Source organism: Pan paniscus, chromosome 17, assembly GCF_029289425.2.
Source record: "Pan paniscus chromosome 17, NHGRI_mPanPan1-v2.0_pri, whole genome shotgun sequence".
NCBI lineage: Eukaryota > Metazoa > Chordata > Mammalia > Primates > Hominidae > Pan > Pan paniscus.
The window spans coordinates 41,825,663-41,840,665 of record NC_073266.2 but is presented as its reverse complement, the minus strand read 5'-3'; the positions used below and the strand labels follow the sequence as shown (position 1 = coordinate 41,840,665).

At 44.2% G+C, this 15,003-nt stretch overlaps 1 protein-coding gene across 9 annotated transcripts in view; it reads left to right on the top strand.

The window, feature by feature from the left end:
- OSBPL1A (oxysterol binding protein like 1A) overlaps positions 1-15,003 on the top strand; it is a 263,701-nt gene that overhangs the window by 17,272 nt on the left and 231,426 nt on the right. The window contains exon 1 of one of the 9 annotated variants that reach the window (XM_063597236.1): positions 12,308-12,327. The exons of 7 other annotated variants lie outside the window; for them this stretch is intronic. The gene's annotated coding sequence lies outside the window, so the exon portion shown is untranslated. Of the gene's footprint in view, positions 1-12,307; positions 12,328-12,395; positions 12,410-15,003 lie in introns of those variants that run through there. One more of the 9 variants, XM_063597237.1, reaches the window with a different exon arrangement.

Here is a 15,003-nt window from a genome sequence, read left to right as displayed (position 1 = left end):
ATCTTATTGCCACGAAGAGCCTGTTTTGTTGTGTGTATGTGTGTGTTTTTTGTTTGTTTGTTTGTTTGTTTGTTTTGACAGGGTCTCTATCACCCAGGCTGGAGTGTAGTGGCATGATCATGGTTCACTGCAGCCTCGACCTCCTGGGCTCAGGTGTCCCTCCAGCCTCAGCTTCCCATGTAGTTGGGACTATAGGTGTGCACCGCCATGTCCAGCTAATTTTTTTGTATTTTTTATAGAGACAGGGTTTTGTCATGTTGCCCAGGCTGGTCTCAAACTCCTGAGCTCAAGGGATCCGCCTGCCTCAGCCTCCTAAAGTGCTGGGATTATAGGCAGGAGCCGCTGTGCCTGACCTTGTCAGTCTTATTAGCTCTATTTTAACATTAATGCTGGTCATTGTGCCTAAACTCCAAAAGGCATGTGGTATAATGAGGCATGTCTGACCTCTCTTCCCATCATGGCCAGGAATTCAGTTTTTTTTTTTGGTTTTTTTCTAGAGTCTCCTTGGCCAAGAGGGAGTTCATTCAGTCACTAGGAGGGCTCAGGATTTTATTTTAATTTCTAAGACCCTTCACTTCTTTCTATTCCAGCTGCTCACCTTAGTTCAGGCCATATCACCTCATCCCTATACTACTGCAGGGACATCTTAGCTCCTTGTCCTGACTCCAGACTTTTCCCTTCTACCTATCCTGCCTTCAGCTAACAGAGCTCTCTCATTAAAGCATCCACTGTTCAAAAGCCTCTTCATCTGCATTCCCAACCTCAGGAAATGGCTCCTCTACATGCCAGTTGCCTGGACCAGACACATGGCAGCCATCCTTTATCTTTCTTGTCCCTCATCCCTCTCATTCAACCATCACCAAGTTCCTTCTGTCCTATCGGCTAAGGACCAAGTTCCTTCTGTCCTGAATCTGCCTACTAATACTTTGCACCATCCCCATAGTTCCTGCAGAAATTCAAGCCACTGCTACCTATTGACTGAGCCCCCTTCAACACATCCTTGCTGGTATTCTTGCTTCCAACTTTACCATCTTAGAACCCATTCTCCACATCGCCACCATCTTTATCTCTATGATGGAAATCCAGTACTGTGACTCTCCTGCTTGAAACTGTTTGGGGTTTTAACTCCAAGGCCCTGAGAATGAATCTCAAACTTTATGACACAGTATAGGGCCCTTTGAGATATGGCTCCTGCTTCTCTCTCCAGTCTCATCTCCTCACCCCAGCTGTCTCCAGTACCTTAGGTTCTAACTCACTGAACTACTTCGCTCCTGATAATGAGGGATGTGATTGCTTGCCTGCTACAGTCCTTCTAGCATGTCACTCCCAATATGTGGGATGTTCTGTCCTCCCACCTCTCACCTATTTCTATATATATCTTTTTAAACTCAGCTTCCTTAATGCCAGTTACTAAGTCTTCATCCTTGTATCCCCAGCATGCAGTACAGTGCCTAGCACTTTGTGGGCCCTCCATCCAGAGAAGGTAAATACATTGTGGTCTTATAGCTAGTTAAGAGACAGAGAACTGGGATTTGATCCAACTTTCTGATTCTTAATTTTGTGTACATTCCACTTCCCTGTACTGCCTTCTTATAAAACATCTTAGACATAAAACATCTTAGACATAAAGCCCCAGTTCATTTCATTCATTCAACAACCATTTATTGATTTCTGAATATGTGCCATGCACTATGTTAGATAAAGGGGATAAACTGGTAAGCAAGGCATTTCTGCTAAAAGGCCAATCTACTTCTAGATTAAAGATGAAAGATATAGTTAAATCAAGAGTCATTTGCAGACCGTGTGATGATCATAGGAGTAAGTACAAAGTAATAGGATAGCCTATAGGAAGGGCCCCTAACCCAGCCATATGGAGTCAGGAAGGCATTCGGAGAGAAGTGATTTTTTTTTTTTTTAGATGGAGTCTTGCTCTGTCACCCAGGCTGGAGTGCAGTGGCACAACTGGCTCACTGCAACCTCTGCCTCCTGGGTTCAAGCCATTCTTCTGCCTCAGCCTCCCCAGTAGCTGGGATTACAGGCATGCACCACCACGCCCAGCTAATTTTTGTGTTTTAGTAGAGACGGGGTTTCACCATGTTGGCCAGGCTGGTCTTGAACTCCTGACCTCATGATCTGCCTGCCTTGGCCTCCCAAAGTGCTGGGATTACAGGCGTGAGCCACTGCACCCGGGAAGAAGTGGTTTTTAAGCTCAGACTGCATGAAGCATAAATATCAGGAAGACGAAGAAACTGGGAAAGCATTCAGAGCACCAAAGAACAACATGGGCAAAGGCTCTAAGCATCAAAGACTGCATCAATACTGGGAACTGAAAGTTGTTCATAATTGCCACAGTGTGAAATACCATGGTGATAGTGTTGAGAGATGAGTCTGGACATACGCATGGCTTTATGACGCTAAGGGGTTTAGACTACGTCCCAAAAGATGCAGAGCTGAAGCTGGGAGTGGACTGGTGGTGCTCCTGTGGTCCCAGCTACTAGGGAGGCTAAGGCTGGAGGATCCCGTGAGCCAAGGAGTTAGAGGCTGTAGTGCGCACCATGATCGCGTGTGTGAATAGCCACTGCACTCCAGCCTGGGCAACATAGCAAGACACTGTCTCTACAAAAAAAAAAAAAAAAAAAAAAAAAAAAGAGTGAATTTTCAGCAAGGGAATTAGTAGATCAGATTTAAATTTTGGAAATGTCATCTGGCTACAAAGTAAAGAATAGATTGGGGTTGTGGAGGCAGGGAGAAAGCCAGGATGGGGAGGATAGAGAAAGAGAGTGCTTACCTCCAAGAAAAAGAATATAAAAAGGAAAGCAAGAGGTTGGGAGGAAGAGGAGAAATTGAAGTTTTGGTTGAGTTTCATTAATTGATGTGTGAGTCAGAGGCTCGGAAGTGACATTGGGACCTGAGTTAGAGACTTGGGAGACAGGAGTGTATAGAAAGTTATTGTAGCCATGGCAGCATATGTGCTCTCCTAAGAAGAGTACCAGGGGAAGTAGAGTTTCAGGCAGAACGTTCAACAGTTAAGAGAAGAGCCAAGAACTAGGAGCTCAGGAAAACTAACAGAAGAGCATTCTCTGAAGGAGGGAGGGACAGGGTCTCACTCTATCACCCAGGCTGGAATGCAGTGGCATGATCATGGCTCACTGCACCACCTGGGCTAAAATGATCCTCCCATCTCAACTTTCTGAATAGCTGGGATTACAGGTGTGTGCCACCATGCTCAGCTAATTTTTGTTTATTTTTATGTAGAGATGAGCTCTTACTATGTTGCCCAGGCTGGTCTTGAACTCCCTGGGCTCAAGTGATCCTTCTGCCTTGGCCTCCCAAACTGTTGGGATTATAGGCATGAGCCACTGCGCCTGGCAGCAAGGACAGTTTCAATGGAGTTGTGGGACCAGAAATGAGAGTGGAGAGGAAATAGAGAGTGCCAGTGTAGACCACTCTTTCAAGTAGTTAACTCTGAATGGAGGAATGAAAAAAATGGTGCCATCTGGCAGGAGGGTTTTTAAAGATGGCAGACATTAGAGAACATTTATGTAGCAGGTACATTTTGAGAGCACTTGAAGATCTAGGAGAGAGCGAGTTGATGGAATGAGGTTGCTGAAGAGGCAAATGGAGGAATTATATGAACATCTGTGGAAGCTCCAATCTTAGGATGGATCCCTCTTCCATTTTAATAGAAATGGGAAAGGAAGAAATTATATAGGTGCTGAAAGATTTGTTGGTTTGGTGGTAAGAAGTTTGGAGGGCCTTCATCTAATGGCTTTTGTTTTCTTGGTAAAGTAGGAGGTGAAGTCACCTGTTGAGACTGTGGAAGGGAGCTATGGGAAAGGGATTTGAGGAGAGTGAAGAAAGTTACCTGAAGGGCAGGAAATAAAGCACAGCTCTAACTCCTTTTCTCCTCACTTGATTCCCCTTTCTCCCTAAACCATCTTCTGCTGGATATAAATTTGTGATCGTCTGTGTGGAGGTGACATGGCTTCATGTCACCTCCACACAGACGATCACAAATTTATATATCTAGTCCAGAATTTACATCTGAACTCCCATCTGTCATCCACACTTGGGTATCTCAAAGGCTCCTTCAACTACCTGTCCCTCTAGCTTTGGCTCAGGACTGACTAGGGAATGACAAAGGATAGAAGATTGTTGGGCCTTCCTGAGAATCCAGTCAGTGTTTTGTTTCATGCATTTGCATTGTGGTCTATTGTGTGCAAGGTCCTCCTCTACCTTTTGTGTCCACAGTCCTCTACCTTGGTCAGTTTTGCTTATACTATTTCATTTGCATAACATATTCTCTAATCATTTCCATATGTTGAAATCCTACCCATCTTAAGCATTTAACTTTTGTCTTAGTCTGTTTTCTGCTTCTATCACAGAATATCACAGACCGGGTAACATATAGAATAGAAATGTATTTGCCTCTCAGTTCTGGAGGCTGGGAAGTCTAAGAGCATAGCACTGCATCTGATTAGGGCTGTGTCGTCCAATGGTGGAAGGGCACCATGTGGAGAGGAGGTGCAAGCATGAGATAGAGCAGGATTGGAGGCTGAACTTGATCCTTTTATCAGGAACCCACTCCGATGATAACTAACTCACTTCCCAAATAACAGCATTAATCCATTCATGAGGGTGGAGCTATCATGACCTAATCACCTCTTAAAGGTCCCACCTCTTAATACTGTTACAGTGGCAATTAGGTTTTTAATACATGAACTTTTTGGGGACACATTCAAACCATTGCAACTTTAAAACTCACCTTTTCTGTAAAGCATTCACTGATCATCCCCTACTGAAAACAGACAAAGCCAAAAAACTTTCTTCCTCTTATTTCTCCTTTATCTGTACTTTTCTCATGGTTATTGTTATTTTTTAATTTCTTCATATACCTGCTGATTTACAAGTCTTATTTCATCTTATCTGTATTTCTAGATTAAGTCCTTGAAGAGAAGGACTGTTATTGGATTTATCTTTTATCTCTCACCAAGCCTAAAATAGTGTCTGGCATGTATATCCACTCACAAAATCATCTCATTTACTAAGTTAATATGTATATATTTACTGACTTACGAATAAATGAATTAATCAATGATGAAAACAAACTCTCTGTTCTGGTAAGCCTTTTTTTTTTTTTTTTTTTTTTTTTTTTTTTAAGATGAGGTCTCACTCTGCTGCTCAGGCTGGAGTGCAGTGGCGCAATCACAGCCCACTACAGCCTTGTCCTCCCCAGGCTCAGGCGATCTTCCCACTTCAGATTTGTATTTTTAGTAGAGATGGGGGTTTTTCTATGTTGCCCAGGCTGTCTATTAAGTCTTTACATGTCATTATCTCAATCTTCTTTCCATTGGTAATGCTATACAACATCATGGATATTTGTGGATGATTCAAAAATCTGTTACTAAAATAGCCCTGAGCTCTTGTTCAAAGTATATTCTCATATTTTGTTTCTTGCTGCTTCTCTCAAATGTGCTATGTTGAGGGTACTCATTTCCTGTTTCCTGGTGTTTCCTATACAAAGCCGAGGCTAAGTGTAAATACCATGACTTCTTTTCTTTTTTTTTTTTTGAGACGGAGTCTCACTCTGTCGCCCAGGCTGGAGTGCAGTGGCGTAATCTCTGCTCACTGCAAGCTCCGCCTCCAGGGTTCACCCCATTCTCCTGCCTCAGCCTCCCGAGTACCTGGGACCACAGGCGCCTGCCACCATGCCCGGCTAATTTTTTTTTTGTATTTTTAGTAGAGATGGTGTTTCGCCATGTTAGCCAGGATGGTCTCGATCTCCTTACCTCATGATCCGCCCACCTCGGCCTCCAGAAGTGCTGGGATTACAGGCGTGAGCCACCGCACTCGGCCAATACCATGACTTCTAAATGTCTTCTCTATTCTAGTCCTCCTAAATCCTTTAGAATTTATTTTACTTAACATTTTTGGCTGTTATGGCTTGTCTTTTTTATGAGTTTTAATTGTATACTTTGCCTACCAAATTAGATTATAAACTTCATGAGGCCAGGAATTTGTATATAAATGTATAACTTCTTTGCTGCACTACCTGCTTTCTTTCTCCAATCTAACTCAACCACCTCCTTCCCCCAGGTCTCTATTAAGTGAGAAAAATTAGCTACCACCAGACAGCAGTGGAGAGGTCAGAGATGACATGTATGGAAAAAAGGCCATAGGTTTAGAAAAGTTGATATTATAATAGGACTTACTAAGATAAGACTTTCCTACCGTCTTTGGCTTCACAGAAACAGTTGTGATTTGTTTAATTCTGTGTTAGTCTAACTGTGTTAGACTACCATGACTAGTTGGAGCATGAAGATTGGTTGAAACATGGGGGAATGTAAGCCTGGAAAAGAAATATCAAGGTAGCTCATGACCGTTGCCTTCAAACATTTTTGTTTTTTTTGAGACAGCCTCTAACTCTGTTGCCAGTGCTGGAGTGCAGTGGCACGATCATGGCTCACTGCAGCCTCGACCTTCTGGGCTCCGGTGATCCTCCGGTCTCAGTCTCAGACTACAGGTGTGTGCCACCACGCCCAGCCTTTTTTTTTTTTTTTTTTTGTAGAGACAAGGTTTTGTCATGTTGCCCAGGCTTGTCTTGAACTCCTGGGCTCAAACGATCTGCCCGCCTGGACCTCGCAAAGTGCTGGAATTATAGGCGTGAGCCACCATGCCTGGCCCCGCATTCTTAATGTTGGAAAACAAATGGTTGGGCTGCACTGTGAAGTAGTGACCTGCCTGTCTGGAAAGTTCCCAGCCACAGACAGGGGCAGGAAAACTTCTTCCTAATGTGATTGAGGACAGTCTGGCTTTAGGCTTGAGGTTGAACTAGATTATTTCTGAGGACTCTAACAAATCTAACACCAGGAGTCAGTGATTTGGTTCATACTTCCAATTTAGGCCCAGAGACTGCCGGCCCATGAAGTTCCCACCCTTGATCTTTGTGACTTCAGTGAATGAAGTAAAATCACCTTCTATTGTAACTCATTGAGAATGGGGCCTTTGACCTGTATTAGGTGCTGACAGGTGACTGAGATATAGATAGCGGTGGTTAGTAGGTATCTGGAAAAGAGATGTATTTCAGAAGAGCGAAGAACAACATGAGACCCTGAAGACATGGCTGTTGAAAGGAAAGGAGGTACCACAAGGTTGTTGGTTACAGATTAAAATGGCAGAGATGAGAACAGGAAAGGGGGTAGTAATGGTGTATTAGGCTCTTTCTGGGCTCAAGGAATAGAAAAACACTCAGGTTACATCAGATAAAGAGTAAGAATTTATTGCAACAATACAGAGACATAAAAGCAGAGACATCACGCTGCTGCAGAAGGTTGTTGAAGATGTAACTGCAGCCTGCCATTCTGGACCTCTCAGCAGGGGGCGCCATCCTTTGCTCCCTACCGTAGTGTTTCCGCACTCTGGGGTCTCAATCATTCTCTCTCTGCTCTTGCTTCTGCCGCTCCTGGTCATCTTTTCTCTATTCTCCTTTAGGCTGTCCCATGGCTTCTGCTTACTCTCTGCTCTCACTTCCCTCTGTGAGCCTTTCTGCATCTACCTTGACTAAGGACTGTCCTTTGCATGCGTCACGGTTAAACCTACCCAAGAGAGAAATCTAGATGGTTCAATGTTACTCAATATAGAGATTTCCTGTTGGGCAAAGCACATCTACCAGGCCTTTGGTAAGCCTAATAGAAAGGTGCCATTTAGGAGGCCCTGCTCTTGCTCCTTCAGAGCCAAGAATTGTAGGTTGCATAATGAAGTCCTCAAAAAGGGGCAATAGGCAGGGTGGACTTTGCAAGGCTTCCTAGAAGGGGTCATGTGACTGTCAGGCACACTGCTTGAGCAGACAATTAGGGATAGAAAAGCGGAATATATTCTTTTTTGTTTGTTTGTTTGTTTGTTTTTTGAGTCAGGGTCTCTGTTTCCCAGGCTGAAGTGCAGTGATGTGATCTCAGTTCACTGCAGCCTCCACCTGCCAGGTTCAAGTGATCCTCCCACCTCAGCCTCCTCAGTAGCTGGGACTACAGGCCACACCACCATGCCTGGCTAGTTTTTATTTTGTAGAGACAGAGTTTCTCCATGTTGACCAGGCTAAGCAGGGTATATTCATGATGAATAAAGAAAGGCCAGGTGAGGTGGTTCATGCCTGTAATGCCAGCACTTTGGGAGGCCAAGGTGGGCAGATTGCTCAAACCAGAGTTTGAGACCACCCTGGGCAACATAGTGTGACCCTGTCTCTATAAAAAATAAACAGAAGTTAGCTGGGCATGGTGGCTCACGCCAGTAGTCCCAGCTACTTGGGAGGCTGAGGTGGGAGAACCGCTTGAGCCTGGGAGGTTGAGGCTGCAGTGAGCCATGATCATGCCACTGTACTCTAGCCTGGGTGACAGAGCAAGACCCTCGTCTCAAAAATAAAAAAAATAAAGAAAAAAAAAAGAAAAAGCAAGCTAAGGGCTAAAGGTTGAGTTGAAAATGTTGCCCAAGGAGAACATACCTTATGGGAAAAGTTATGAAAGACTATCTCTCAACTTTGCTTCTTCTGAAGAAAGACAAAAGGATAGGAAAATGAAAATAATTGGAACATATTCTTTCCCAGTGTTGGCACTGAGGAAAAACTACAGACTATTCCTACTACCCACATCCCCAGGAGTGCCCTAATCCGGCCTTTGCCAAGCCAGATTTCCAGCTGTTTCTTTGATGTCTGAGTGATATATTCTTTATTTGCTTAAGTTAGCCAGCACCAGTGCTTGCTGCTTACAACCAAGAAACTCTACAGAAGACATAAGGGTCTCTTCCAAACTTTTTGTGTGGGGAACCAGCAAAATCAATCACTGCTGGAAGGCAGTTGCTTAGACATCTGTGTGTCATACCTGCAGGAAAAGAGAGATGGGTACAAAATTAAGTCTAGATCAAAAGAATTTAATATCTGAAAATATACCAATTCATTCCTGTTATTAAATAAACTGAGTGTAATGGCACAAATGACAAATAACAAATTTAGACCACTTTTAAGAGAGAAAAACTCCCAATGACCTCATAGCCTTGATGGTCTGGAGTTAATAGTAACTACAAAGTCTTTCATATGTAGGTATAAGGGAATGATTCATTTCCCTCAACTCAATGGTTTATCTGCATTCGCCTGATGACATCTGACCTACTTTTCAGTATTCCAGGCAGTAATTACCCAAAGCCCTCCCCAAAGTCTCAGTCCATAAAATCCTCCTTTTAATGAGACTTAAGCCTTTAGCGTGTTCCTGCACCACTTCAAAGTCACACTGGCACCAGGGGAGTGTTTTTAAAACATGCAATGCACTAAGTGCATTCTGGGATGTCTCAGGCTTGAGACAAAACTGCAAGGACCAGACATTAGGTACTACAATCTAAAGAGGATCACATTCTGAAGGAGGTCAGTGGAATGCGGGGAGGGGGATGACGGTAGAGAGATTTGGGCTCCTAAGTTTCCTGAAACAAAAGAGTCCAAGGTGAATCCAGTCTGAACCAGGCAATGAACAATTCTGATGAAGCCCATCCCAGTCTTAAGTTACCCGGTTCACTTTTCAATGTGGGTCAGGCAGGCCCGGGAATGGCAGGGCCGGGGTTAGATACTCCCAAATCCATTTCACAACCAGTCAGAGCTTCCATTGCAATTCCTACTTATATATGTAGGGATTATATTACTAGTTACTTTAATATGCCGCATCTGCAAAGTTAAAATATCTATCTGCCTAAAGCTCAGAAAGGAATATGAAGGAAAATATTTATTAACTAGTTCCAGAGGTTCTACTTCTGCCAAATGTTTCTTAAAATAGAGTATGATATGACAGGGACAATCTAGTGATAGTTTTGTTATTCTAGAACTGCACTGCCCAATATGGTAACTGCTATCCACACGTGGCTATTTAAATTAAATAAAACTTGAAACCGTCAGTCACACTGGCCACATTTCAAGTACTCAATAGCCACATGTGGCTAGTGGCTACTGTACTGGACAAGGTAGAATTATAGAACATTTCTATCATCGCAGAAAGTTCCATTAGACACAGTGTTCTAGAATAATGAATTCTGTTATGCCATCATGGTGATTTTACCTGTACTAGCCGTCAATAATATAAATGCCCATGAGATATCTTTTCTGCATATTTTATGGAAATACCAAATAAAGTCCTCTAAAGATACAGTATAAATAGTAGTAATGCTATCAAGATTGGAACTTCTCTTATTGATAACTGTAGTGATTACTACTTCATCCTCCTATTGACTGCAATCTGTTTTTCATTTACAAACTGTAGAAGGGAGTTGCAAAGTGCAAGTTGTGAATTTAGGTAATTAAATCATCACAGAGAGAATGAAGGCTTTCATGGAATCATGGAAAATTATTTCAGTAGCCAATTATTATTGTCATTATTTCGGTAGTTTTATTTTGGCTATGAAGATGGTTCAAGGCTGGGTGTGGTGGCTCACACCTATAATCCCCGCACCTTGGGAGGCTGAAGTGGGTGGATCACCTGAGATCAGGAGTTTGAGATCAGACTGACAAACATAGTGAAACCCTATCTCTACTAAAAATACAAAAGTTAGCTAGGTATGGTGGCACGCACCTATAGTCCCAGCTACTTAGGAGGCTGAGGCAGGAGAATCGCTTGAACCTCGGAGGCAGAGGTTGCAGTGAGCTGAGATTGCACCACTGCACAAGAGTAAAACTCCATCTCAAAAAAAAAAAAAAAAAGATGGTTCAATATCCTTAGATAGTAAGCCCTGAGGTTTCTTCTTTTCCAGACAAATACAGCTGCTTTAGTTACCACACATTTTGCAGTTGAAGTATTGTGCTAGTAAAGTGCCTGCTTTGTTAATAAAAGATGATGCCACCCTGAGATACACCAGCAGGATTGCTTGTGGTATCCAAAAACATCATTTCAAAAGATCTGCCATATGCTGTTTCACACATATCACAATGACCAAAAGGGCCTATTATAGGTTCTCAATACATGCTTCTAGACTTGATGAAAAAACTACAGTCCTTTTAAAAATGATACCTATTTATTACTTTTTCATTGCAAAAGAACATGTTCATTAAATACATTTAGAAAATTCAGGAAAGCAGAAATCAGTTTTCGTATGCTCGTAATTTCCTGTCTTTTTAGTTATGCAGAAATGCTTTTAAAAAGCAAAGCTGTGGCCTGCAGGGGTGACTCACGCCTGTAATCCCAACACTTTGGGAGGCCCAGGAGTTGGAGACCAGCCTGGGCAACATAGGGAGAGTCTGTCTCTACTAAAAATACAAAACTTGTCCGGGCGCGGCAGGGCGCGCCTGTAGTCCCAGTCCCTTGATTACCCGCCTGTAGTCCAGCTGAGGCCGGAGGATCGCTTGAACCCAGAAGACGATGCTGCAGTGAGCCGAGATCGCGCCACTACACTCCAGCTTGGGAGACAGAGTGAGACCTTGCCTCAAAAAAAAGAAAAAAACAAAAACGGTGGAATTATACTAGAGTTTGAACCTTCACGTTATAGACTATTTGCTAACTCCTCTAGCTAGACGCCTTGTGCATGGAATCTGGAGGAGAGGAGGTGAGGAAATTTTGTAAATCCTTGTCTCACGCATATCTATTCTATAATGGTTACACCTGTATGGCATTTTAAGCGCTTCCTTTCACAGGTGAAAGCAAAAGGAGGTTTTTTTTTTTTTTTGTAAATTGTCTAATTTACATTGCCAATTAAGTTCCCACGGGTCGAGTTGCAGCCAAAGCAAAAAAGAAAAAAATCTGGGCAGCTGGATATCCTATTGCTTAATGACAGACTTCCAGACTATTAACCCAGGACTTATATTTTGCCTGGGGACGTGAGTCTTCCACTGGCTCACACGGGCGGTTCCTTGTAGTCTCCGGGTAAGGCCTGCCACTTCTTCCCTCGGGGTGTGGTGGGAGGAGCGCGAAGGCTTTACGCCTCCCTAGTAGCTGGCAAAACCTGGAACCAGCGCCGGTGGCCCAGGCGGGACAGGAGCGGGCCGGGGGCGTGGGCAGGCCAGGCAGGGGCGGGGAGTGGGCGGGGAACGGGCGTGTCCCCGCTGCGGTCACGTGTCGGGAGGGATGCCAGCTCGCCAGGAGGATGCGCGTTCCAGGGGCGGGCTGCGGGGAGGGGCGGCGCCACCTCGCGCTCCGCCGTGGTCCCGGCGCCGGGTCCCGGAGACAGACGTTACGCGGGCTCGAGCGTCCTCGGGGAGTGCCAGCCAGAGTTGGTGACGACCACTTCCTCGACGTGGGGCGGGCGGACGGGAAGCCTGCGGTCGTGGCCACCGCCTCGGGAGCTCTGGGAGCCCGGGTGACCGCGTAGGTCAGTTTCTCGCGGCTGTCCACGCCTGGAGTTCGAGGCCGGTTCCCGCGCTGACGGGTTCCCGCCGGGCTGCGCTCGGGAGGTCTGTCCGCGCCTGGTTGGGGGTGGGCGCTCCCGTCCCGGGCGTCTCAGAGGATGGTCGGGTCGTGGCGCGGCGACGCAGGGCTGCAGCCGAGCTCGGCTTCCCGGCGGCCGCTGGCTGCTCCAGCGCTGCAGGAAGTTAGGCGTTAAAAGTAACAAGATGTTGGCGTTTGTTGCACTTCCCACTCGGGTGCCACGACCATGCTGGTGCCGCATGCATCCCCTACCAGATCTTCAGCTGCGTGCCTTCTCGGTACTTTCGTGTGTCCATGTGACTTTTTAATTTCCTCCTAACAAGAGGAGGATTGATGCACAATGGAAGTCACGCATTGTTCATGTGACCGTTTCCCAATGTACCGCGTGGTCGGTTCTACAAGCATGAACGAATATCCAAGGGAGATTCTGAAACTGAATGAGAGCGCAGCTGCACAATAGACTTTAACAATTCACTTATCCCGCTGCCCTAATGATTGGCAGGAGGCATTGAAAAGGGTTATTCTGATTTAGTATTAGTTTTCAGTTCAAGTTGTCGTTTTTAGGCAGACGGTATTGTGAAATGGAACTGTGGGCAGTGTGATATTCTTAGCTTAAATAAGGTTGCTTGAATGTTGCAAATGTGGCTATTAGGTGTCTGTGAATAGTTAATAATATAATTAAATCAGCTTTAAAATCGGTGATGTGTTTTCCCTGAAAACTTCAGTCTTTGCCCTGTAATAGGTGCATTCTGGATTTGGAGTTTGGAACCTCCTCACCTCTTTACTCAGCATTTGGGAAATAATTTGCAGATTCGTTTTGAGGGGTAGAAGTATTTGCAGTCTAACCCCGATACAATGAATTTTTTGCAGCAGTTTGATAGGTATAAATTCTGAACCACCCCCCTCCCTCCCCACCCCAAGCTGGAATTGTGAAGATTTCTTAATTACAGCATAGTAACAAAATCCACCTTTTAATTCCCTAATTCTAAACCACTAGGTGGGCTTTGTCTACAGTTTATAGGGGGAAAAGAGGAGAAAACTGTCAGTAACATTCCTTTCTTAAAATTTAACTATTCTTTTTCATTTCTCCCAGGCAGTGTAACTCTTCTCCAGCATTGAGCAACGGATAGTCAAAATAGGAGTTAACTGCCAAAGTTTGAGTAGATTAATCTGAAACATTTGTTATCTCAGTATTTTGTGAAGGTTGTTTATGAAAATGACACTTGCTAAATATCTCGTTGTGAATCAGCAGAAACTTATGGTGGGTGGCTAATTCTTCTCTCTGGAGGCTGCTCATTTTTGCATGTATTATTGTAGCCGACTTCGATTCAGAGCAGTCAGGTATGATTTCTCTGTCTCTTTTTTTTTTTTTTTTTTTTAATTGAGACAGAGTCTTGCTCTGTTGCCCAGGCTGGAGTGCAGTGGCGCGATCTCAGGCTCACTGCAACCTCTGCCTCCCGGGTTGAAGCAATTCTCCCGTCTCAGCCTCCCAAGTAGCTGGGATTACAGGCACATGCCACCATGCCTGGCTAATTTTTGTATTTTTAGTAGAGACGAGGTTTCACCATGTTGTTCAGGCTGGTCTCGAACTCCTGACCTTATGATCCGCCTGCCTTGGCCTCCCAAAGTGCTGGGATTACAGGTGTGAGCCACAGGTATTATTTCTATAAAAGTATTCCTGGCCGGGTGCCATGGCTCACGCCTGTAATCCCAGCACTTTGGGAGGCCGAGGCAGGCGGATCACTTGAGGTCAGGAGTTCGAGAGCAGCCTGGCCAAAATGATGAAACCCTGTCTCTACTAAAAATACAAAAATTAGCCGGACGTGGTAGTGGGCGCCTGTAATTCCAGCCACTTGGGAGGCTGAGGCTGGAGAATCCCTTGAACCCAGGAGGCGGAGATGGTAAGTGAATGGAGATCGTGCTGTTGCACTGCAGCCTGGGCGACAAGAGCGAAACTCCTTCTCACAAAAAAAAAATTCTCCCCATCATTTCCTCAAAACAAGGGGAAATGATACTGTTTTAGAACCGACAATTAGGTTGAAGAATACAGCCAGTCTTTTTTGAGTAATAACATGGCACAATGCCGGTTAAATATTAATACATTACAAATTTTCTCCTTGTGGCTTTATTTTACTCAGATATACTCTGTATATCTGATCATAATATTTTTAAGTGGAACTGTGTCAGTTTCTTACCTCTTGACATTACTGGAAGCTGAGCTTTTATACATCATATGTTTTCATTGAGAAAAGTAGTAGGCAGAAAGTAGAAATCAGCCAAATGAATAACTTAGTGGAGAAGAGAGAATATGATATCAAGTGCATGTGAGAAATTTGATATCCTTCAGAACCTTGTCAGTTCTTCCAAGCTGAGTCTGAACTTTGGCAATCAGAGCTTTTTTGATGACCCAGCAAGTTCTCTGAATTTCCTAGAAAGAGGACAGGTTTTAGCACTGCAGTCACCAGCTTATACTAACAATTCATGAAGTTTAAGAAAAGACACTGTCAGGTAATCTGTATAGTGTATGTATATTTATGATTGTGGTGTCATATAAGTATCTTATGTGATGTTCTTGGTCTCTAGAAATGTTTTTCCTCACGTGGCCTCTGCCACTAATGCT